The sequence below is a fragment of the Channa argus genome, unplaced genomic scaffold (assembly GCF_033026475.1).
Source record: "Channa argus isolate prfri unplaced genomic scaffold, Channa argus male v1.0 Contig009, whole genome shotgun sequence".
In the NCBI taxonomy this organism is placed as follows: domain Eukaryota; kingdom Metazoa; phylum Chordata; class Actinopteri; order Anabantiformes; family Channidae; genus Channa; species Channa argus.
Genome location: NW_027125228.1, coordinates 878807 through 901309, shown reverse-complemented (window position 1 = coordinate 901309; position 22503 = coordinate 878807). Strand labels below are relative to the sequence as shown.

The 22503-nt window shown below is 41.7% G+C and overlaps 2 non-coding genes and 17 pseudogenes across 2 annotated transcripts; all 19 read right to left on the bottom strand.

Moving 5' to 3' along the window:
* Positions 1-387: 387 nt before the first annotated feature.
* LOC137110711 (5S ribosomal RNA) lies at positions 388-506 on the bottom strand (annotated as a pseudogene).
* Positions 507-2329: 1823 nt separating this feature from the next.
* On the bottom strand, positions 2330-2448 carry LOC137111128 (5S ribosomal RNA; annotated as a pseudogene).
* Positions 2449-3305: 857 nt separating this feature from the next.
* Positions 3306-3424, bottom strand: LOC137111127 (5S ribosomal RNA; annotated as a pseudogene).
* An 857-nt stretch (positions 3425-4281) lies between these two features.
* Positions 4282-4400, bottom strand: LOC137111126 (5S ribosomal RNA; annotated as a pseudogene).
* Positions 4401-6234: 1834 nt separating this feature from the next.
* On the bottom strand, positions 6235-6353 carry LOC137110295 (5S ribosomal RNA; annotated as a pseudogene).
* Positions 6354-7210: 857 nt separating this feature from the next.
* LOC137110345 (5S ribosomal RNA) lies at positions 7211-7329 on the bottom strand (annotated as a pseudogene).
* Positions 7330-8197: 868 nt separating this feature from the next.
* Positions 8198-8316, bottom strand: LOC137111146 (5S ribosomal RNA; annotated as a pseudogene).
* Positions 8317-9173: 857 nt separating this feature from the next.
* On the bottom strand, positions 9174-9292 carry LOC137110900 (5S ribosomal RNA; annotated as a pseudogene).
* Positions 9293-11126: 1834 nt separating this feature from the next.
* Positions 11127-11245, bottom strand: LOC137111125 (5S ribosomal RNA; annotated as a pseudogene).
* Positions 11246-12102: 857 nt separating this feature from the next.
* On the bottom strand, positions 12103-12221 carry LOC137110897 (5S ribosomal RNA; annotated as a pseudogene).
* An 857-nt stretch (positions 12222-13078) lies between these two features.
* LOC137110896 (5S ribosomal RNA) lies at positions 13079-13197 on the bottom strand (annotated as a pseudogene).
* Positions 13198-15031: 1834 nt separating this feature from the next.
* On the bottom strand, positions 15032-15150 carry LOC137111123 (5S ribosomal RNA; annotated as a pseudogene).
* Positions 15151-16007: 857 nt separating this feature from the next.
* LOC137110895 (5S ribosomal RNA) lies at positions 16008-16126 on the bottom strand (annotated as a pseudogene).
* An 867-nt stretch (positions 16127-16993) lies between these two features.
* Positions 16994-17112, bottom strand: LOC137110483 (5S ribosomal RNA; annotated as a pseudogene).
* An 857-nt stretch (positions 17113-17969) lies between these two features.
* Positions 17970-18088, bottom strand: LOC137110072 (5S ribosomal RNA). The gene has a single exon (XR_010912303.1). It is a non-coding gene; the product is annotated as a 5S ribosomal RNA (ribosomal RNA).
* An 857-nt stretch (positions 18089-18945) lies between these two features.
* LOC137111391 (5S ribosomal RNA) lies at positions 18946-19064 on the bottom strand (annotated as a pseudogene).
* Positions 19065-19921: 857 nt separating this feature from the next.
* LOC137111122 (5S ribosomal RNA) lies at positions 19922-20040 on the bottom strand (annotated as a pseudogene).
* Positions 20041-20907: 867 nt separating this feature from the next.
* On the bottom strand, positions 20908-21026 carry LOC137111121 (5S ribosomal RNA; annotated as a pseudogene).
* An 857-nt stretch (positions 21027-21883) lies between these two features.
* On the bottom strand, positions 21884-22002 carry LOC137110014 (5S ribosomal RNA). The gene has a single exon (XR_010912302.1). It is a non-coding gene; the product is annotated as a 5S ribosomal RNA (ribosomal RNA).
* Positions 22003-22503: the final 501 nt, after the last annotated feature.

Below are 22503 nucleotides of genomic sequence, written 5' to 3'. Positions count from 1 at the left end.
ACGGCACAAAACCTAACAATTCAAAAATGCTAAATAAGGTTTGGAAACCAAGAACAGCAAACAGGTGCTGATGCCAGAAAGAGCCTCGCTAGCTGTTGGGAACCATACTTTTAAAACTCCAGGAAGTGTAGGATGGACCAATCAGCTTCCTGTACTGCCCCCCAATCCAGCCAATCAGGCAGGGCACCTATAAGAACAAGAAAATAAAAACAACACATATGGCCAGGACCGTAACATGGTCTACTAGTAATGAAGCACGATGGTTGACAAACCAATAAAGTAGCAAAACAGCAATGAAAGAACAAAATTTGATGAAAATATAGAACAATTTTTATGAATAAATAGGCAGTAACACCAGCTTGTGCTGCCCGTAAACCCAAGCAAAAAAGCTTACAGCACCTGGTATTCCCAGGCGGTCTTCCTACCAAGTACTAACCAGGTCCGGCCCTATTTGGCTGCCGAGATCGGACGAGATCGGACGCTCAGAGAGCGGTGTGGCCGTAAGCTGCATTTGACATCATCAACAGCTCTTAAAAACGCTGGAGAAGCAGAATGCATGACACTTGCTAAGAAGAAGATAAATGTGGCAAAGTACAAAGTACTATAACTGTACTGGTCTGTTACGCCCCTGTCTAGGGGGTCAGGGTGCAACATACAAAGATAAATTAGCATGTTCCCTCTCCGATCCCCAAACCAAAATCCAGAATCGAGATGTTCCAACAGAATGATATTTATTTTAAACGAAAGAAAGTGTCAAACAAAACATGACACTACAACTCAGGGCGAACCAAGGCCAACATAATAAACAAAATAAGCCATTTCCCACAGAAAGTGCTAGCTAGCCTGATAGAAATAAACAAACCAAAAGATAGTCGCTAACCCTAACTCCCTAATGTGAAAACAGTCCAAAGAAAATGGCAGTCCACCCCTACAGATTTAATACTATTTACAAAATATACAATTTATAAACAAAACCACGGCACAAAACCTAACAATTCAAAAATGCTAAATAAGATTTGGAAACTAAGAACAGCAAACAGGTGCTGCTGCCAGAAAGAGCCTCGCTAGCTGTTGGGAACCGTACTTTTAAAACTCCAGGAAGTGTAGGATGGACCAATCAGCTTCCTGTACTTCCCCCAAATCCGGCCAATCAGGCAGGGCACCTATAAGAACAAGAAAATAAAAACAACACATATGGCCATGACCGTAACATGGTCTACTAGTAATGAAGCACGATGGTTGACAAACCAATAAAGTAGCAAAACAGCAATGAAAGAACAAAATTTGATGAAAATATAGAACAATTTCTATGAATAAATAGGCAGTAACACCAGCTTGAGCTGCCCGTAAACCCAAGCAAAAAAGCTTACAGCACCTGGTATTCCCAGGCGGTCTTCCTACCAAGTACTAACCAGGCCCGGCTCTATTTGGCTGCCGAGATCGGACGCTTAGAGAGCGGTGTGGCCGTAACATGCATTTGACATCATCAACAGCTCTTAAAAACGCTAGAGAAGCAGAAGGCATGACACTTGCTAAGAAGAAGATAAATGTGGCAAAGTACAAAGTACTATAACTGTACTGGTCTGTTACGCCCCTGTCTAGGGGGTCAGGGTGAAACATACAAAGATAAATTTGCATGTTCCCTCTCCGATCCCCAAACCAAAATCCAGGATCGAGATGTTCCAACAGAATGATATTTATTTTAAACGAAAGAAAGTGTCAAACAAAACATGACACTACAACTCAGGGCGAACCAAGGCCAACATAATAAACAAAATAAGCCATTTCCCACAGAAAGTGCTAGCTAGCCTGATAGAAATAAACAAACCAAAAGACAGTCGCTAACCCTAACTCCCTAATGTGAAAACAGTCCAAAGAAAATGGTAGTTCACCCCTACAGATTTAATACTATTTACAAAATATACAATTTATAAACAAAACCACGGCACAAAACCTAACAATTCAGAAATACTAAATAAGGTTTGGAAACCAAGAACAGCAAACAGGTGCTGATGCCAGAAAGAGCCTCGCTAGCTGTTGGGAACCGTACTTTTAAAACTCCAGGAAGTGTAGGATGGACCACTCAGCTTCCGGTACTGCCCCCCAATCCGGCCAATCAGGCAGGGCACCTATAAGAACAAGAAAATAAAAACAACACATATGGCCAGGACCGTAACATGGTCTATTAGTAATGAAGCACGATGGTTGACAAACCAATAAAGTAGCAAAACAGCAATGAAAGAACAAAATTTGATGAAAATATAGAACAATTTCTATGAATAAATAGGCAGTAACACCAGCTTGTGCTGCCCGTAAACCCAAGCAAAAAAGCTTACAGCACCTGGTATTCCCAGGCGGTCTTCCTACCAAGTACTAACCAGGCCCGGCTCTATTTGGCTGCCGAGATCGGACGAGATCGGGCGCTTAGAGAGCGGTGTGGCCGTAAGCTGCATTTGACATCATCAACAGCTCTTAAAAACGCTGGAGAAGCAGAATGCATGACACTTGCTAAGAAGAAGATAAATGTGGCAAAGTACAAAGTACTATAACTGTACTGGTCTGTTACGCCCCTGTCTAGGGGGTCAGGGTGCCACATACAAAGATAAATTAGCATGTTCCCTCTCCGATCCCCAAACCAAAATCCAGGATCGAGATGTTCCAACAGAATGATATTTATTTTAAACGAAAGAAAGTGTCAAAAAAAACATGACACTACAACTCAGGGCGAACCAAGGCCAACATAATAAACAAAATAAGCCATTTCCCACAGAAAGTGCTAGCTAGCCTGATAGAAATAAACAAACCAAAAGACAGTCGCTAACCCTAACTCCCTAATGTGAAAACAGTCCAAAGAAAATGGCAGTTCACCCCTACAGATTTAATACTATTTACAAAATATACAATTTATAAACAAAACCACGGCACAAAACCTAACAATTCAAAAATGCTAAATAAGGTTTGGAAACCAAGAACAGCAAACAGGTGCTGATGCCAGAAAGAGCCTCGCTAGCTGTTGGGAACCGTACTTTTAAAACTCCAGGAAGTGTAGGATGGACCAATCAGCTTCCTGTACTGCCCCCCAATCCGGCCAATCAGGCAGGGCACCTATAAGAACAAGAAAATAAAAACAACACATATGGCCAGGACCGTAACATGGTCTACTAGTAATGAAGCACGATGGTTGGCAAACCAATAAAGTAGCAAAACAGCAATGAAAGAACAAAATTTGATGAAAATATAGAACAATTTCTACGAATAAATAGGCAGTAACACCAGCTTGTGCTGCCCGTAAACCCAAGCAAAAAAGCTTACAGCACCTGGTATTCCCAGGCGGTCTTCCTACCAAGTACTAACCAGGCCCGGCTCTATTTGGCTGCCGAGATCGGACGAGATCGGGCGCTTAGAGAGCGGTGTGGCCGTAAGCTGCATTTGACATCATCAACAGCTCTTAAAAACGCTGGAGAAGCAGAATGCATGACACTTGCTAAGAAGAAGATAAATGTGGCAAAGTACAAAGTACTATAACTGTACTGGTCTGTTACGCCCCTGTCTAGGGGGTCAGGGTGCCACATACAAAGATAAATTAGCATGTTCCCTCTCCGATCCCCAAACCAAAATCCAGGATCGAGATGTTCCAACAGAATGATATTTATTTTAAACGAAAGAAAGTGTCAAACAAAACATGACACTACAACTCAGGGCGAACCAAGGCCAACATAATAAACAAAATAAGCCATTTCCCACAGAGAGTGCTAGCTAGCCTGATAGAAATAAACAAACCAAAAGACAGTCGCTAACCCTAACTCCCTAATGTGAAAACAGTCCAAAGAAAATGGCAGTTCACCCCTACAGATTTAATACTATTTACAAAATATACAATTTATAAACAAAACCACGGCACAAAACCTAACAATTCAAAAATGCTAAATAAGGTTTGGAAACCAAGAACAGCAAACAGGTGCTGATGCCAGAAAGAGCCTCGCTAGCTGTTGGGAACCGTACTTTTAAAACTCCAGGAAGTGTAGGATGGACCAATCAGCTTCCTGTACTGCCCCCCAATCCGGCCAATCAGGCAGGGCACCTATAAGAACAAGAAAATAAAAACAACACATATGGCCAGGACCGTAACATGGTCTACTAGTAATGAAGCACGATGGTTGGCAAACCAATAAAGTAGCAAAACAGCAATGAAAGAACAAAATTTGATGAAAATATAGAACAATTTCTACGAATAAATAGGCAGTAACACCAGCTTGTGCTGCCCGTAAACCCAAGCAAAAAAGCTTACAGCACCTGGTATTCCCAGGCGGTCTTCCTACCAAGTACTAACCAGGCCCGGCTCTATTTGGCTGCCGAGATCGGACGAGATCGGGCGCTTAGAGAGCGGTGTGGCCGTAAGCTGCATTTGACATCATCAACAGCTCTTAAAAACGCTGGAGAAGCAGAATGCATGACACTTGCTAAGAAGAAGATAAATGTGGCAAAGTACAAAGTACTATAACTGTACTGGTCTGTTACGCCCCTGTCTAGGGGGTCAGGGTGCCACATACAAAGATAAATTAGCATGTTCCCTCTCCGATCCCCAAACCAAAATCCAGGATCGAGATGTTCCAACAGAATGATATTTATTTTAAACGAAAGAAAGTGTCAAACAAAACATGACACTACAACTCAGGGCGAACCAAGGCCAACATAATAAACAAAATAAGCCATTTCCCACAGAGAGTGCTAGCTAGCCTGATAGAAATAAACAAACCAAAAGACAGTCGCTAACCCTAACTCCCTAATGTGAAAACAGTCCAAAGAAAATGGCAGTTCACCCCTACAGATTTAATACTATTTACAAAATATACAATTTATAAACAAAACCACGGCACAAAACCTAACAATTCAAAAATGCTAAATAAGGTTTGGAAACCAAGAACAGCAAACAGGTGCTGATGCTAGAAAGAGCCTCGCTAGCTGTTGGGAACCGTACTTTTAAAACTCCAGGAAGTGTAGGATGGACCAATCAGCTTCCTGTACTTCCCCCCAATCCGGCCAATCAGGCAGGGCACCTTTAAGAACAAGAAAATAAAAACAACACATATGGCCAGGACCGTAACATGGTCTACTAGTAATGAAGCACGATGGTTGACAAACCAATAAAGTAGCAAAACAGCAATGAAAGAACAAAATTTGATGAAAATATAGAACAATTTCTATGAATAAATAGGCAGTAACACCAGCTTGAGCTGCCCGTAAACCCAAGCAAAAAAGCTTACAGCACCTGGTATTCCCAGGCGGTCTTCCTACCAAGTACTAACCAGGCCCGGCCCTATTTGGCTGCCGAGATCGGACGCTTAGAGAGCGGTGTGGCCGTAACATGCATTTGACATCATCAACAGCTCTTAAAAACGCTAGAGAAGCAGAAGGCATGACACTTGCTAAGAAGAAGATAAATGTGGCAAAGTACAAAGTACTATAACTGTACTGGTCTGTTACGCCCCTGTCTAGGGGGTCAGGGTGAAACATACAAAGATAAATTTGCATGTTCCCTCTCCGATCCCCAAACCAAAATCCAGGATTGAGATGTTCCAACAGAATGATATTTATTTTAAACGAAAGAAAGTGTCAAACAAAACATGACACTACAACTCAGGGCGAACCAAGGCCAACATAATAAACAAAATAAGCCATTTCCCACAGAAAGTGCTAGCTAGCCTGATAGAAAGAAACAAACCAAAAGACAGTCGCTAACCCTAACTCCCTAATGTGAAAACAAGAGAAAACAATCAAAAGAAAAATGGCAGTCCACCCCTACAGATTTAATACTATTTACAAAATATACAATTTATAAACAAAACCACGGCACAAAACCTAACAATTCAAAAATGCTAAATAAGGTTTGGAAACCAAGAACAGCAAACAGGTGCTGATGCCAGAAAGAGCCTCGCTAGCTGTTGGGAACCATACTTTTAAAACTCCAGGAAGTGTAGGATGGACCAATCAGCTTCCTGTACTGCCCCCCAATCCAGCCAATCAGGCAGGGCACCTATAAGAACAAGAAAATAAAAACAACACATATGGCCAGGACCGTAACATGGTCTACTAGTAATGAAGCACGATGGTTGACAAACCAATAAAGTAGCAAAACAGCAATGAAAGAACAAAATTTGATGAAAATATAGAACAATTTTTATGAATAAATAGGCAGTAACACCAGCTTGTGCTGCCCGTAAACCCAAGCAAAAAAGCTTACAGCACCTGGTATTCCCAGGCGGTCTTCCTACCAAGTACTAACCAGGTCCGGCCCTATTTGGCTGCCGAGATCGGACGAGATCGGGCGCTCAGAGAGCGGTGTGGCCGTAAGCTGCATTTGACATCATCAACAGCTCTTAAAAACGCTGGAGAAGCAGAATGCATGACACTTGCTAAGAAGAAGATAAATGTGGCAAAGTACAAAGTACTATAACTGTACTGGTCTGTTACGCCCCTGTCTAGGGGGTCAGGGTGCAACATACAAAGATAAATTAGCATGTTCCCTCTCCGATCCCCAAACCAAAATCCAGAATCGAGATGTTCCAACAGAATGATATTTATTTTAAACGAAAGAAAGTGTCAAACAAAACATGACACTACAACTCAGGGCGAACCAAGGCCAACATAATAAACAAAATAAGCCATTTCCCACAGAAAGTGCTAGCTAGCCTGATAGAAATAAACAAACCAAAAGATAGTCGCTAACCCTAACTCCCTAATGTGAAAACAGTCCAAAGAAAATGGCAGTCCACCCCTACAGATTTAATACTATTTACAAAATATACAATTTATAAACAAAACCACGGCACAAAACCTAACAATTCAAAAATGCTAAATAAGATTTGGAAACTAAGAACAGCAAACAGGTGCTGCTGCCAGAAAGAGCCTCGCTAGCTGTTGGGAACCGTACTTTTAAAACTCCAGGAAGTGTAGGATGGACCAATCAGCTTCCTGTACTTCCCCCAAATCCGGCCAATCAGGCAGGGCACCTATAAGAACAAGAAAATAAAAACAACACATATGGCCATGACCGTAACATGGTCTACTAGTAATGAAGCACGATGGTTGACAAACCAATAAAGTAGCAAAACAGCAATGAAAGAACAAAATTTGATGAAAATATAGAACAATTTCTATGAATAAATAGGCAGTAACACCAGCTTGAGCTGCCCGTAAACCCAAGCAAAAAAGCTTACAGCACCTGGTATTCCCAGGCGGTCTTCCTACCAAGTACTAACCAGGCCCGGCTCTATTTGGCTGCCGAGATCGGACGAGATCGGGCGCTTAGAGAGCGGTGTGGCCGTAACATGCATTTGACATCATCAACAGCTCTTAAAAACGCTAGAGAAGCAGAATGCATGACACTTGCTAAGAAGAAGATAAATGTGGCAAAGTACAAAGTACTATAACTGTACTGGTCTGTTACGCCCCTGTCTAGGGGGTCAGGGTGAAACATACAAAGATAAATTTGCATGTTCCCTCTCCGATCCCCAAACCAAAATCCAGGATTGAGATGTTCCAACAGAATGATATTTATTTTAAACGAAAGAAAGTGTCAAACAAAACATGACACTACAACTCAGGGCGAACCAAGGCCAACATAATAAACAAAATAAGCCATTTCCCACAGAAAGTGCTAGCTAGCCTGATAGAAAGAAACAAACCAAAAGACAGTCGCTAACCCTAACTCCCTAATGTGAAAACAAGAGAAAACAATCAAAAGAAAAATGGCAGTCCACCCCTACAGATTTAATACTATTTACAAAATATACAATTTATAAACAAAACCACGGCACAAAACCTAACAATTCAAAAATGCTAAATAAGGTTTGGAAACCAAGAACAGCAAACAGGTGCTGATGCCAGAAAGAGCCTCGCTAGCTGTTGGGAACCATACTTTTAAAACTCCAGGAAGTGTAGGATGGACCAATCAGCTTCCTGTACTGCCCCCCAATCCAGCCAATCAGGCAGGGCACCTATAAGAACAAGAAAATAAAAACAACACATATGGCCAGGACCGTAACATGGTCTACTAGTAATGAAGCACGATGGTTGACAAACCAATAAAGTAGCAAAACAGCAATGAAAGAACAAAATTTGATGAAAATATAGAACAATTTCTATGAATAAATAGGCAGTAACACCAGCTTGTGCTGCCCGTAAACCCAAGCAAAAAAGCTTACAGCACCTGGTATTCCCAGGTGGTCTTCCTACCAAGTACTAACCAGGCCCGGCTCTATTTGGCTGCCGAGATCGGACGAGATCGGGCGCTTAGAGAGCGGTGTGGCCGTAAGCTGCATTTGACATCATCAACAGCTCTTAAAAACGCTGGAGAAGCAGAATGCATGACACTTGCTAAGAAGAAGATAAATGTGGCAAAGTACAAAGTACTATAACTGTACTGGTCTGTTACGCCCCTGTCTAGGGGGTCAGGGTGCCACATACAAAGATAAATTAGCATGTTCCCTCTCCGATCCCCAAACCAAAATCCAGGATCGAGATGTTCCAACAGAATGATATTTATTTTAAACGAAAGAAAGTGTCAAACAAAACATGACACTACAACTCAGGGCGAACCAAGGCCAACATAATAAACAAAATAAGCCATTTCCCACAGAAAGTGCTAGCTAGCCTGATAGAAATAAACAAACCAAAAGACAGTCGCTAACCCTAACTCCCTAATGTGAAAACAGTCCAAAGAAAATGGCAGTTCACCCCTACAGATTTAATACTATTTACAAAATATACAATTTATAAACAAAACCACGGCACAAAACCTAACAATTCAAAAATGCTAAATAAGGTTTGGAAACCAAGAACAGCAAACAGGTGCTGATGCCAGAAAGAGCCTCGCTAGCTGTTGGGAACCGTACTTTTAAAACTCCAGGAAGTGTAGGATGGACCAATCAGCTTCCTGTACTGCCCCCCAATCCGGCCAATCAGGCAGGGCACCTATAAGAACAAGAAAATAAAAACAACACATATGGCCAGGACCGTAACATGGTCTATTAGTAATGAAGCACGATGGTTGACAAACCAATCAAGTAGCAAAACAGCAATGAAAGAACAAAATTTGATGAAAATATAGAACAATTTCTATGAATAAATAGGCAGTAACACCAGCTTGTGCTGCCCGTAAACCCAAGCAAAGAAGCTTACAGCACGTGGTATTCCCAGGCGGTCTTCCTACCAAGTACTAACAAGGCCCGGCCCTATTTGGCTGCCGAGATCGGACGGGATCGGGCGCTTAGAGAGCAGTGTGGCCGTAAGCTGCATTTGACATCATCAACAGCTCTCAAAAACGCTGGAGAAGCAGAATGCATGACCCTTGCTAAGAAGAAGATAAATGTGGCAAAGTACAAAGTACTATAACTGTACTGGTCTGTTACGCCTCTGTCTAGGGGGTCAGGGTGCAACATACAAAGATAAATTAGCATGTTCCCTCTCCGATCCCCAAACCAAAATCCAGGATCGAGATGTTCCAACAGAATGATATTTATTTTAAACGAAAGAAAGTGTCAAACAAAACATGACACTACAACTCAGGGCGAACCAAGGCCAACATAATAAACAAAATAAGCCATTTCCCACAGAAAGTGCTAGCTAGCCTGATAGAAATAAACAAACCAAAAGACAGTCGCTAACCCTAACTCCCTAATGTGAAAACAGTCCAAAGAAAATGGCAGTTCACCCCTACAGATTTAATACTATTTACAAAATATACAATTTATAAACAAAACCACGGCACAAAACCTAACAATTCAAAAATGCTAAATAAGGTTTGGAAACCAAGAACAGCAAACAGGTGCTGATGCTAGAAAGAGCCTCGCTAGCTGTTGGGAACCGTACTTTTAAAACTCCAGGAAGTGTAGGATGGACCAATCAGCTTCCTGTACTTCCCCCAAATCCGGCCAATCAGGCAGGGCACCTATAAGAACAAGAAAATAAAAACAACACATATGGCCAGGACCGTAACATGGTCTACTAGTAATGAAGCACGATGGTTGACAAACCAATAAAGTAGCAAAACAGCAATGAAAGAACAAAATTTGATGAAAATATAGAACAATTTCTATGAATAAATAGGCAGTAACACCAGCTTGAGCTGCCCGTAAACCCAAGCAAAAAAGCTTACAGCACCTGGTATTCCCAGGCGGTCTTCCTACCAAGTACTAACCAGGCCCGGCCCTATTTGGCTGCCGAGATCGGACGCTTAGAGAGCGGTGTGGCCGTAACATGCATTTGACATCATCAACAGCTCTTAAAAACGCTAGAGAAGCAGAAGGCATGACACTTGCTAAGAAGAAGATAAATGTGGCAAAGTACAAAGTACTATAACTGTACTGGTCTGTTACGCCCCTGTCTAGGGGGTCAGGGTGAAACATACAAAGATAAATTTGCATGTTCCCTCTCCGATCCCCAAACCAAAATCCAGGATTGAGATGTTCCAACAGAATGATATTTATTTTAAACGAAAGAAAGTGTCAAACAAAACATGACACTACAACTCAGGGCGAACCAAGGCCAACATAATAAACAAAATAAGCCATTTCCCACAGAAAGTGCTAGCTAGCCTGATAGAAAGAAACAAACCAAAAGACAGTCGCTAACCCTAACTCCCTAATGTGAAAACAAGAGAAAACAATCAAAAGAAAAATGGCAGTCCACCCCTACAGATTTAATACTATTTACAAAATATACAATTTATAAACAAAACCACGGCACAAAACCTAACAATTCAAAAATGCTAAATAAGGTTTGGAAACCAAGAACAGCAAACAGGTGCTGATGCCAGAAAGAGCCTCGCTAGCTGTTGGGAACCATACTTTTAAAACTCCAGGAAGTGTAGGATGGACCAATCAGCTTCCTGTACTGCCCCCCAATCCAGCCAATCAGGCAGGGCACCTATAAGAACAAGAAAATAAAAACAACACATATGGCCAGGACCGTAACATGGTCTACTAGTAATGAAGCACGATGGTTGACAAACCAATAAAGTAGCAAAACAGCAATGAAAGAACAAAATTTGATGAAAATATAGAACAATTTCTATGAATAAATAGGCAGTAACACCAGCTTGTGCTGCCCGTAAACCCAAGCAAAAAAGCTTACAGCACCTGGTATTCCCAGGCGGTCTTCCTACCAAGTACTAACCAGGCCCGGCTCTATTTGGCTGCCGAGATCGGACGAGATCGGGCGCTTAGAGAGCGGTGTGGCCGTAAGCTGCATTTGACATCATCAACAGCTCTTAAAAACGCTGGAGAAGCAGAATGCATGACACTTGCTAAGAAGAAGATAAATGTGGCAAAGTACAAAGTACTATAACTGTACTGGTCTGTTACGCCCCTGTCTAGGGGGTCAGGGTGCCACATACAAAGATAAATTAGCATGTTCCCTCTCCGATCCCCAAACCAAAATCCAGGATCGAGATGTTCCAACAGAATGATATTTATTTTAAACGAAAGAAAGTGTCAAACAAAACATGACACTACAACTCAGGGCGAACCAAGGCCAACATAATAAACAAAATAAGCCATTTCCCACAGAAAGTGCTAGCTAGCCTGATAGAAATAAACAAACCAAAAGACAGTCGCTAACCCTAACTCCCTAATGTGAAAACAGTCCAAAGAAAATGGCAGTTCACCCCTACAGATTTAATACTATTTACAAAATATACAATTTATAAACAAAACCACGGCACAAAACCTAACAATTCAAAAATGCTAAATAAGGTTTGGAAACCAAGAACAGCAAACAGGTGCTGATGCCAGAAAGAGCCTCGCTAGCTGTTGGGAACCGTACTTTTAAAACTCCAGGAAGTGTAGGATGGACCAATCAGCTTCCTGTACTGCCCCCCAATCCGGCCAATCAGGCAGGGCACCTATAAGAACAAGAAAATAAAAACAACACATATGGCCAGGACCGTAACATGGTCTATTAGTAATGAAGCACGATGGTTGACAAACCAATCAAGTAGCAAAACAGCAATGAAAGAACAAAATTTGATGAAAATATAGAACAATTTCTATGAATAAATAGGCAGTAACACCAGCTTGTGCTGCCCGTAAACCCAAGCAAAGAAGCTTACAGCACGTGGTATTCCCAGGCGGTCTTCCTACCAAGTACTAACAAGGCCCGGCCCTATTTGGCTGCCGAGATCGGACGGGATCGGGCGCTTAGAGAGCAGTGTGGCCGTAAGCTGCATTTGACATCATCAACAGCTCTCAAAAACGCTGGAGAAGCAGAATGCATGACCCTTGCTAAGAAGAAGATAAATGTGGCAAAGTACAAAGTACTATAACTGTACTGGTCTGTTACGCCCCTGTCTAGGGGGTCAGGGTGCCACATACAAAGATAAATTAGCATGTTCCCTCTCCGATCCCCAAACCAAAATCCAGGATCGAGATGTTCCAACAGAATGATATTTATTTTAAACGAAAGAAAGTGTCAAACAAAACATGACACTACAACTCAGGGCGAACCAAGGCCAACATAATAAACAAAATAAGCCATTTCCCACAGAAAGTGCTAGCTAGCCTGATAGAAATAAACAAACCAAAAGACAGTCGCTAACCCTAACTCCCTAATGTGAAAACAGTCCAAAGAAAATGGCAGTTCACCCCTACAGATTTAATACTATTTACAAAATATACAATTTATAAACAAAACCACGGCACAAAACCTAACAATTCAAAAATGCTAAATAAGGTTTGGAAACCAAGAACAGCAAACAGGTGCTGATGCCAGAAAGAGCCTCGCTAGCTGTTGGGAACCGTACTTTTAAAACTCCAGGAAGTGTAGGATGGACCAATCAGCTTCCTGTACTGCCCCCCAATCCGGCCAATCAGGCAGGGCACCTATAAGAACAAGAAAATAAAAACAACACATATGGCCAGGACCGTAACATGGTCTATTAGTAATGAAGCACGATGGTTGACAAACCAATCAAGTAGCAAAACAGCAATGAAAGAACAAAATTTGATGAAAATATAGAACAATTTCTATGAATAAATAGGCAGTAACACCAGCTTGTGCTGCCCGTAAACCCAAGCAAAGAAGCTTACAGCACGTGGTATTCCCAGGCGGTCTTCCTACCAAGTACTAACAAGGCCCGGCCCTATTTGGCTGCCGAGATCGGACGGGATCGGGCGCTTAGAGAGCAGTGTGGCCGTAAGCTGCATTTGACATCATCAACAGCTCTCAAAAACGCTGGAGAAGCAGAATGCATGACCCTTGCTAAGAAGAAGATAAATGTGGCAAAGTACAAAGTACTATAACTGTACTGGTCTGTTACGCCTCTGTCTAGGGGGTCAGGGTGCAACATACAAAGATAAATTAGCATGTTCCCTCTCCGATCCCCAAACCAAAATCCAGGATCGAGATGTTCCAACAGAATGATATTTATTTTAAACGAAAGAAAGTGTCAAACAAAACATGACACTACAACTCAGGGCGAACCAAGGCCAACATAATAAACAAAATAAGCCATTTCCCACAGAAAGTGCTAGCTAGCCTGATAGAAATAAACAAACCAAAAGACAGTCGCTAACCCTAACTCCCTAATGTGAAAACAGTCCAAAGAAAATGGCAGTTCACCCCTACAGATTTAATACTATTTACAAAATATACAATTTATAAACAAAACCACGGCACAAAACCTAACAATTCAAAAATGCTAAATAAGGTTTGGAAACCAAGAACAGCAAACAGGTGCTGATGCTAGAAAGAGCCTCGCTAGCTGTTGGGAACCGTACTTTTAAAACTCCAGGAAGTGTAGGATGGACCAATCAGCTTCCTGTACTTCCCCCAAATCCGGCCAATCAGGCAGGGCACCTATAAGAACAAGAAAATAAAAACAACACATATGGCCAGGACCGTAACATGGTCTACTAGTAATGAAGCACGATGGTTGACAAACCAATAAAGTAGCAAAACAGCAATGAAAGAACAAAATTTGATGAAAATATAGAACAATTTCTATGAATAAATAGGCAGTAACACCAGCTTGAGCTGCCCGTAAACCCAAGCAAAAAAGCTTACAGCACCTGGTATTCCCAGGCGGTCTTCCTACCAAGTACTAACCAGGCCCGGCCCTATTTGGCTGCCGAGATCGGACGCTTAGAGAGCGGTGTGGCCGTAACATGCATTTGACATCATCAACAGCTCTTAAAAACGCTAGAGAAGCAGAAGGCATGACACTTGCTAAGAAGAAGATAAATGTGGCAAAGTACAAAGTACTATAACTGTACTGGTCTGTTACGCCCCTGTCTAGGGGGTCAGGGTGAAACATACAAAGATAAATTTGCATGTTCCCTCTCCGATCCCCAAACCAAAATCCAGGATTGAGATGTTCCAACAGAATGATATTTATTTTAAACGAAAGAAAGTGTCAAACAAAACATGACACTACAACTCAGGGCGAACCAAGGCCAACATAATAAACAAAATAAGCCATTTCCCACAGAAAGTGCTAGCTAGCCTGATAGAAAGAAACAAACCAAAAGACAGTCGCTAACCCTAACTCCCTAATGTGAAAACAAGAGAAAACAATCAAAAGAAAAATGGCAGTCCACCCCTACAGATTTAATACTATTTACAAAATATACAATTTATAAACAAAACCACGGCACAAAACCTAACAATTCAAAAATGCTAAATAAGGTTTGGAAACCAAGAACAGCAAACAGGTGCTGATGCCAGAAAGAGCCTCGCTAGCTGTTGGGAACCATACTTTTAAAACTCCAGGAAGTGTAGGATGGACCAATCAGCTTCCTGTACTGCCCCCCAATCCAGCCAATCAGGCAGGGCACCTATAAGAACAAGAAAATAAAAACAACACATATGGCCAGGACCGTAACATGGTCTACTAGTAATGAAGCACGATGGTTGACAAACCAATAAAGTAGCAAAACAGCAATGAAAGAACAAAATTTGATGAAAATATAGAACAATTTCTATGAATAAATAGGCAGTAACACCAGCTTGTGCTGCCCGTAAACCCAAGCAAAAAAGCTTACAGCACCTGGTATTCCCAGGCGGTCTTCCTACCAAGTACTAACCAGGCCCGGCTCTATTTGGCTGCCGAGATCGGACGAGATCGGGCGCTTAGAGAGCGGTGTGGCCGTAAGCTGCATTTGACATCATCAACAGCTCTTAAAAACGCTGGAGAAGCAGAATGCATGACACTTGCTAAGAAGAAGATAAATGTGGCAAAGTACAAAGTACTATAACTGTACTGGTCTGTTACGCCCCTGTCTAGGGGGTCAGGGTGCCACATACAAAGATAAATTAGCATGTTCCCTCTCCGATCCCCAAACCAAAATCCAGGATCGAGATGTTCCAACAGAATGATATTTATTTTAAACGAAAGAAAGTGTCAAACAAAACATGACACTACAACTCAGGGCGAACCAAGGCCAACATAATAAACAAAATAAGCCATTTCCCACAGAAAGTGCTAGCTAGCCTGATAGAAATAAACAAACCAAAAGACAGTCGCTAACCCTAACTCCCTAATGTGAAAACAGTCCAAAGAAAATGGCAGTTCACCCCTACAGATTTAATACTATTTACAAAATATACAATTTATAAACAAAACCACGGCACAAAACCTAACAATTCAAAAATGCTAAATAAGGTTTGGAAACCAAGAACAGCAAACAGGTGCTGATGCCAGAAAGAGCCTCGCTAGCTGTTGGGAACCGTACTTTTAAAACTCCAGGAAGTGTAGGATGGACCAATCAGCTTCCTGTACTGCCCCCCAATCCGGCCAATCAGGCAGGGCACCTATAAGAACAAGAAAATAAAAACAACACATATGGCCAGGACCGTAACATGGTCTATTAGTAATGAAGCACGATGGTTGACAAACCAATCAAGTAGCAAAACAGCAATGAAAGAACAAAATTTGATGAAAATATAGAACAATTTCTATGAATAAATAGGCAGTAACACCAGCTTGTGCTGCCCGTAAACCCAAGCAAAGAAGCTTACAGCACGTGGTATTCCCAGGCGGTCTTCCTACCAAGTACTAACAAGGCCCGGCCCTATTTGGCTGCCGAGATCGGACGGGATCGGGCGCTTAGAGAGCAGTGTGGCCGTAAGCTGCATTTGACATCATCAACAGCTCTCAAAAACGCTGGAGAAGCAGAATGCATGACCCTTGCTAAGAAGAAGATAAATGTGGCAAAGTACAAAGTACTATAACTGTACTGGTCTGTTACGCCTCTGTCTAGGGGGTCAGGGTGCAACATACAAAGATAAATTAGCATGTTCCCTCTCCGATCCCCAAACCAAAATCCAGGATCGAGATGTTCCAACAGAATGATATTTATTTTAAACGAAAGAAAGTGTCAAACAAAACATGACACTACAACTCAGGGCGAACCAAGGCCAACATAATAAACAAAATAAGCCATTTCCCACAGAAAGTGCTAGCTAGCCTGATAGAAATAAACAAACCAAAAGACAGTCGCTAACCCTAACTCCCTAATGTGAAAACAAGAGAAAACAATCAAAAGAAAATGGCAGTCCACCCCTACAGATTTAATACTATTTACAAAATATACAATTTATAAACAAAACCACGGCACAAAACCTAACAATTCAAAAATGCTAAATAAGATTTGGAAACCAAGAACAGCAAACAGGTGCTGCTGCCAGAAAGAGCCTCGCTAGCTGTTGGGAACCGTACTTTTAAAACTCCAGGAAGTGTAGGATGGACCAATCAGCTTCCTGTACTTCCCCCAAATCCGGCCAATCAGGCAGGGCACCTATAAGAACAAGAAAATAAAAACAACACATATGGCCAGGACCGTAACATGGTCTACTAGTAATGAAGCACGATGGTTGACAAACCAATAAAGTAGCAAAACAGCAATGAAAGAACAAAATTTGATGAAAATATAGAACAATTTCTATGAATAAATAGGCAGTAACACCAGCTTGAGCTGCCCGTAAACCCAAGCAAAAAAGCTTACAGCACCTGGTATTCCCAGGCGGTCTTCCTACCAAGTACTAACCAGGCCCGGCCCTATTTGGCTGCCGAGATCGGACGAGATCGGGCGCTTAGAGAGCGGTGTGGCCGTAACATGCATTTAACATCATCAACAGCTCTTAAAAACGCTAGAGAAGCAGAATGCATGACACTTGCTAAGAAGAAGATAAATGTGGCAAAGTACAAAGTACTATAACTGTACTGGTCTGTTACGCCCCTTTCTAGGGGGTCAGGGTGCAACATACAAAGATAAATTAGCATGTTCCCTCTCCGATCCCCAAACCAAAATCCAGGATCGAGATGTTCCAACAGAATGATATTTATTTTAAACGAAAGAAAGTGTCAAACAAAACATGACACTACAACTCAGGGCGAACCAAGGCCAACATAATAAACAAAATAAGCCATTTCCCACAGAAAGTGCTAGCTAGCCTGATAGAAAGAAACAAACCAAAAGACAGTCGCTAACCCTAACTCCCTAATGTGAAAACAGTCCAAAGAAAATGGCAGTCCACCCCTACAGATTTAATACTATTTACAAAATATACAATTTATAAACAAAACCACGGCACAAAACCTAACAATTCAAAAATGCTAAATAAGATTTGGAAACCAAGAACAGCAAACAGGTGCTGCTGCCAGAAAGAGCCTCGCTAGCTGTTGGGAACCGTACATTTAAAACTCCAGGAAGTGTAGGATGGACCAATCAGCTTCCTGTACTGCCCCCCAATCCGGCCAATCAGGCAGGGCACCTATAAGAACAAGAAAATAAAAACAACACATATGGCCAGGACCGTAACATGGTCTACTAGTAATGAAGCACGATGGTTGACAAACCAATAAAGTAGCAAAACAGCAATGAAAGAACAAAATTTGATGAAAATATAGAACAATTTCTATGAATAAATAGGCAGTAACACCAGCTTGTGCTGCCCGTAAACCCAAGCAAAAAAGCTTACAGCACCTGGTATTCCCAGGCGGTCTTCCTACCAAGTACTAACCAGGCCCGGCTCTCTTTTGCTGCCGAGATCGGACGAGATCGGGCGCTTAGAGAGCGGTGTGGCCGTAAGCTGCATTTGATATCATCAACAGCTCTTAAAAACGCTGGAGAAGCAGAATGCATGACACTTGCTAAGAAGAAGATAAATGTGGCAAAGTACAATCTACTATAACTGTACTGGTCTGTTACGCCCCTTTCTAGGGGGTCAGGGTGCAACATACAAAGATAAATTAGCATGTTCCCTCTCCGATCCCCAAACCAAAATCCAGGATCGAGATGTTCCAACAGAATGATATTTATTTTAAACGAAAGAAAGTGTCAAACAAAACATGACACTACAACTCAGGGCGAACCAAGGCCAACATAATAAACAAAATAAGCCATTTCCCACAGAAAGTGCTAGCTAGCCTGATAGAAATAAACAAACCAAAAGATAGTCGCTAACCCTAACTCCCTAATGTGAAAACAGTCCAAAGAAAATGGCAGTTCACCCCTACAGATTTAATACTATTTACAAAATATACAATTTATAAACAAAACCACGGCACAAAACCTAACAATTCAAAAATGCTAAATAAGATTTGGAAACCAAGAACAGCAAACAGGTGCTGCTGCCAGAAAGAGCCTCGCTAGCTGTTGGGAACCGTACTTTTAAAACTCCAGGAAGTGTAGGATGGACCAATCAGCATCCTGTACTTCCCCCAAATCCGGCCAATCAGGCAGGGCACCTATAAGAACAACAAAATAAAAACAACACATATGGCCAGGACCGTAACATGGTCTACTAGTAATGAAGCACGATGGTTGACAAACCAATAAAGTAGCAAAACAGCAATGAAAGAACAAAATTTGATGAAAATATAGAACAATTTCTATGAATAAATAGGCAGTAACACCAGCTTGAGCTGCCCGTAAACCCAAGCAAAAAAGCTTACAGCACCTGGTATTCCCAGGCGGTCTTCCTACCAAGTACTAACCAGGCCCGGCCCTATTTGGCTGCCGAGATCGGACGAGATCGGGCGCTTAGAGAGCGGTGTGGCCGTAAGCTGCATTTGATTTCATCAACAGCTCTTAAAAACGCTGGAGAAGCAGAATGCATGACACTTGCTAAGAACAAGATAAATGTGTCAAAGTACAAAGTACTATAACTGTACTGGTCTGTTACGCCCCTTTCTAGGGGGTGAGGGTGCAACATACAAAGATAAATTAGCATGTTCCCTCTCCGATCCCCAAACCAAAATCCAGGATCGAGATGTTCCAACAGAATGATATTTATTTTAAACGAAAGAAAGTGTCAAACAAAACATGACACTACAACTCAGGGCAAACCAAGGCCAACATAATAAACAAAATAAGCCATTTCCCACAGAAAGTGCTAGCTAGCCTGATAGAAATAAACAAACCAAAAGACAGTCGCTAACCCTAACTCCCTAATGTGAAAACAGTCCAAAGAAAATGGCAGTTCACCCCTACAGATTTAATACTATTTACAAAATATACAATTTATAAACAAAACCACGGCACAAAACCTAACAATTCAAAAATGCTAAATAAGGTTTGGAAACCAAGAACAGCAAACAGGTGCTGATGCCAGAAAGAGCCTCGCTAGCTGTTGGGAACCGTACTTTTAAAACTCCAGCAAGTGTAGGATGGACCAATCAGCCTCCTGTACTGCCCCCCAATCCGGCCAATCAGGCAGGGCACCTATAAGAACAAGAAAAAAAAAACAACACATATGGCCAGGACCGTAACATGGTCTACTAGTAATGAAGCACGATGGTTGGCAAACCAATAAAGTAGCAAAACAGCAATGAAAGAACAAAATTTGATGAAAATATAGAACAATTTCTATGAATAAATAGGCAGTAACACCAGCTTGTGCTGCCTGTAAACCCAAGCAAAAAAGCTTACAGCACCTGGTATTCCCAGGCGGTCTTCCTACCAAGTACTAACCAGGCCCGGCTCTATTTGGCTGCCGAGATCGGACGAGATCGGGCGCTTAGAGAGCGGTGTGGCCGTAAGCTGCATTTGACATTATCAACAGCTCTTAAAAACGCTAGAGAAGCAGAATGCATGACACTTGCTAAGAAGAAGATAAATGTGGCAAAGTACAAAGTACTATAACTGTACTGGTCTGTTACGCCCCTGTCTAGGGGGTCAGGGTGAAACATACAAAGATAAATTTGCATGTTCCCTCTCCGATCCTCAAACCAAAATCCAGGATTGAGATGTTCCAACAGAATGATATTTATTTTAAACGAAAGAAAGTGTCAAACAAAACATGACACTACAACTCAGGGCGAACCAAGGCCAACATAATAAACAAAATAAGCCATTTCCCACAGAAAGTGCTAGCTAGCCTGATAGAAATAAACAAACCAAAAGACAGTCACTAACCCTAACTCCCTAATGTGAAAACAAGAGAAAACAATCAAAAGAAAATGGCTGTTCACCCCTACAGATTTAATACTATTTACAAAATATACAATTTATAAACAAAACCACGGCACAAAACCTAACAATTCAAAAATGCTAAATAAGGTTTGGAAACCAAGAACAGCAAACAGGTGCTGATGCCAGAAAGAGCCTCGCTAGCTGTTGGGAACCGTACTTTTAAAACTCCAGCAAGTGTAGGATGGACCAATCAGCCTCCTGTACTGCCCCCCAATCCGGCCAATCAGGCAGGGCACCTATAAGAACAAGAAAAAAAAAACAACACATATGGCCAGGACCGTAACATGGTCTACTAGTAATGAAGCACGATGGTTGGCAAACCAATAAAGTAGCAAAACAGCAATGAAAGAACAAAATTTGATGAAAATATAGAACAATTTCTATGAATAAATAGGCAGTAACACCAGCTTGTGCTGCCTGTAAACCCAAGCAAAAAAGCTTACAGCACCTGGTATTCCCAGGCGGTCTTCCTACCAAGTACTAACCAGGCCCGGCTCTATTTGGCTGCCGAGATCGGACGAGATCGGGCGCTTAGAGAGCGGTGTGGCCGTAAGCTGCATTTGACATTATCAACAGCTCTTAAAAACGCTAGAGAAGCAGAATGCATGACACTTGCTAAGAAGAAGATAAATGTGGCAAAGTACAAAGTACTATAACTGTACTGGTCTGTTACGCCCCTGTCTAGGGGGTCAGGGTGAAACATACAAAGATAAATTTGCATGTTCCCTCTCCGATCCTCAAACCAAAATCCAGGATTGAGATGTTCCAACAGAATGATATTTATTTTAAACGAAAGAAAGTGTCAAACAAAACATGACACTACAACTCAGGGCGAACCAAGGCCAACATAATAAACAAAATAAGCCATTTCCCACAGAAAGTGCTAGCTAGCCTGATAGAAAGAAACAAACCAAAAGACAGTCGCTAACCCTAACTCCCTAATGTGAAAACAGTCCAAAGAAAATGGCAGTCCACCCCTACAGATTTAATACTATTTACAAAATATACAATTTATAAACAAAACCACGGCACAAAACCTAACAATTCAAAAATGCTAAATAAGATTTGGAAACCAAGAACAGCAAACAGGTGCTGCTGCCAGAAAGAGCCTCGCTAGCTGTTGGGAACCGTACATTTAAAACTCCAGGAAGTGTAGGATGGACCAATCAGCTTCCTGTACTGCCCCCCAATCCGGCCAATCAGGCAGGGCACCTATAAGAACAAGAAAATAAAAACAACACATATGGCCAGGACCGTAACATGGTCTACTAGTAATGAAGCACGATGGTTGACAAACCAATAAAGTAGCAAAACAGCAATGAAAGAACAAAATTTGATGAAAATATAGAACAATTTCTATGAATAAATAGGCAGTAACACCAGCTTGTGCTGCCCGTAAACCCAAGCAAAAAAGCTTACAGCACCTGGTATTCCCAGGCGGTCTTCCTACCAAGTACTAACCAGGCCCGGCTCTCTTTGGCTGCCGAGATCGGACGAGATCGGGCGCTTAGAGAGCGGTGTGGCCGTAAGCTGCATTTGATATCATCAACAGCTCTTAAAAACGCTGGAGAAGCAGAATGCATGACACTTGCTAAGAAGAAGATAAATGTGGCAAAGTACAATCTACTATAACTGTACTGGTCTGTTACGCCCCTTTCTAGGGGGTCAGGGTGCAACATACAAAGATAAATTAGCATGTTCCCTCTCCGATCCCCAAACCAAAATCCAGGATCGAGATGTTCCAACAGAATGATATTTATTTTAAACGAAAGAAAGTGTCAAACAAAACATGACACTACAACTCAGGGCGAACCAAGGCCAACATAATAAACAAAATAAGCCATTTCCCACAGAAAGTGCTAGCTAGCCTGATAGAAATAAACAAACCAAAAGATAGTCGCTAACCCTAACTCCCTAATGTGAAAACAGTCCAAAGAAAATGGCAGTTCACCCCTACAGATTTAATACTATTTACAAAATATACAATTTATAAACAAAACCACGGCACAAAACCTAACAATTCAAAAATGCT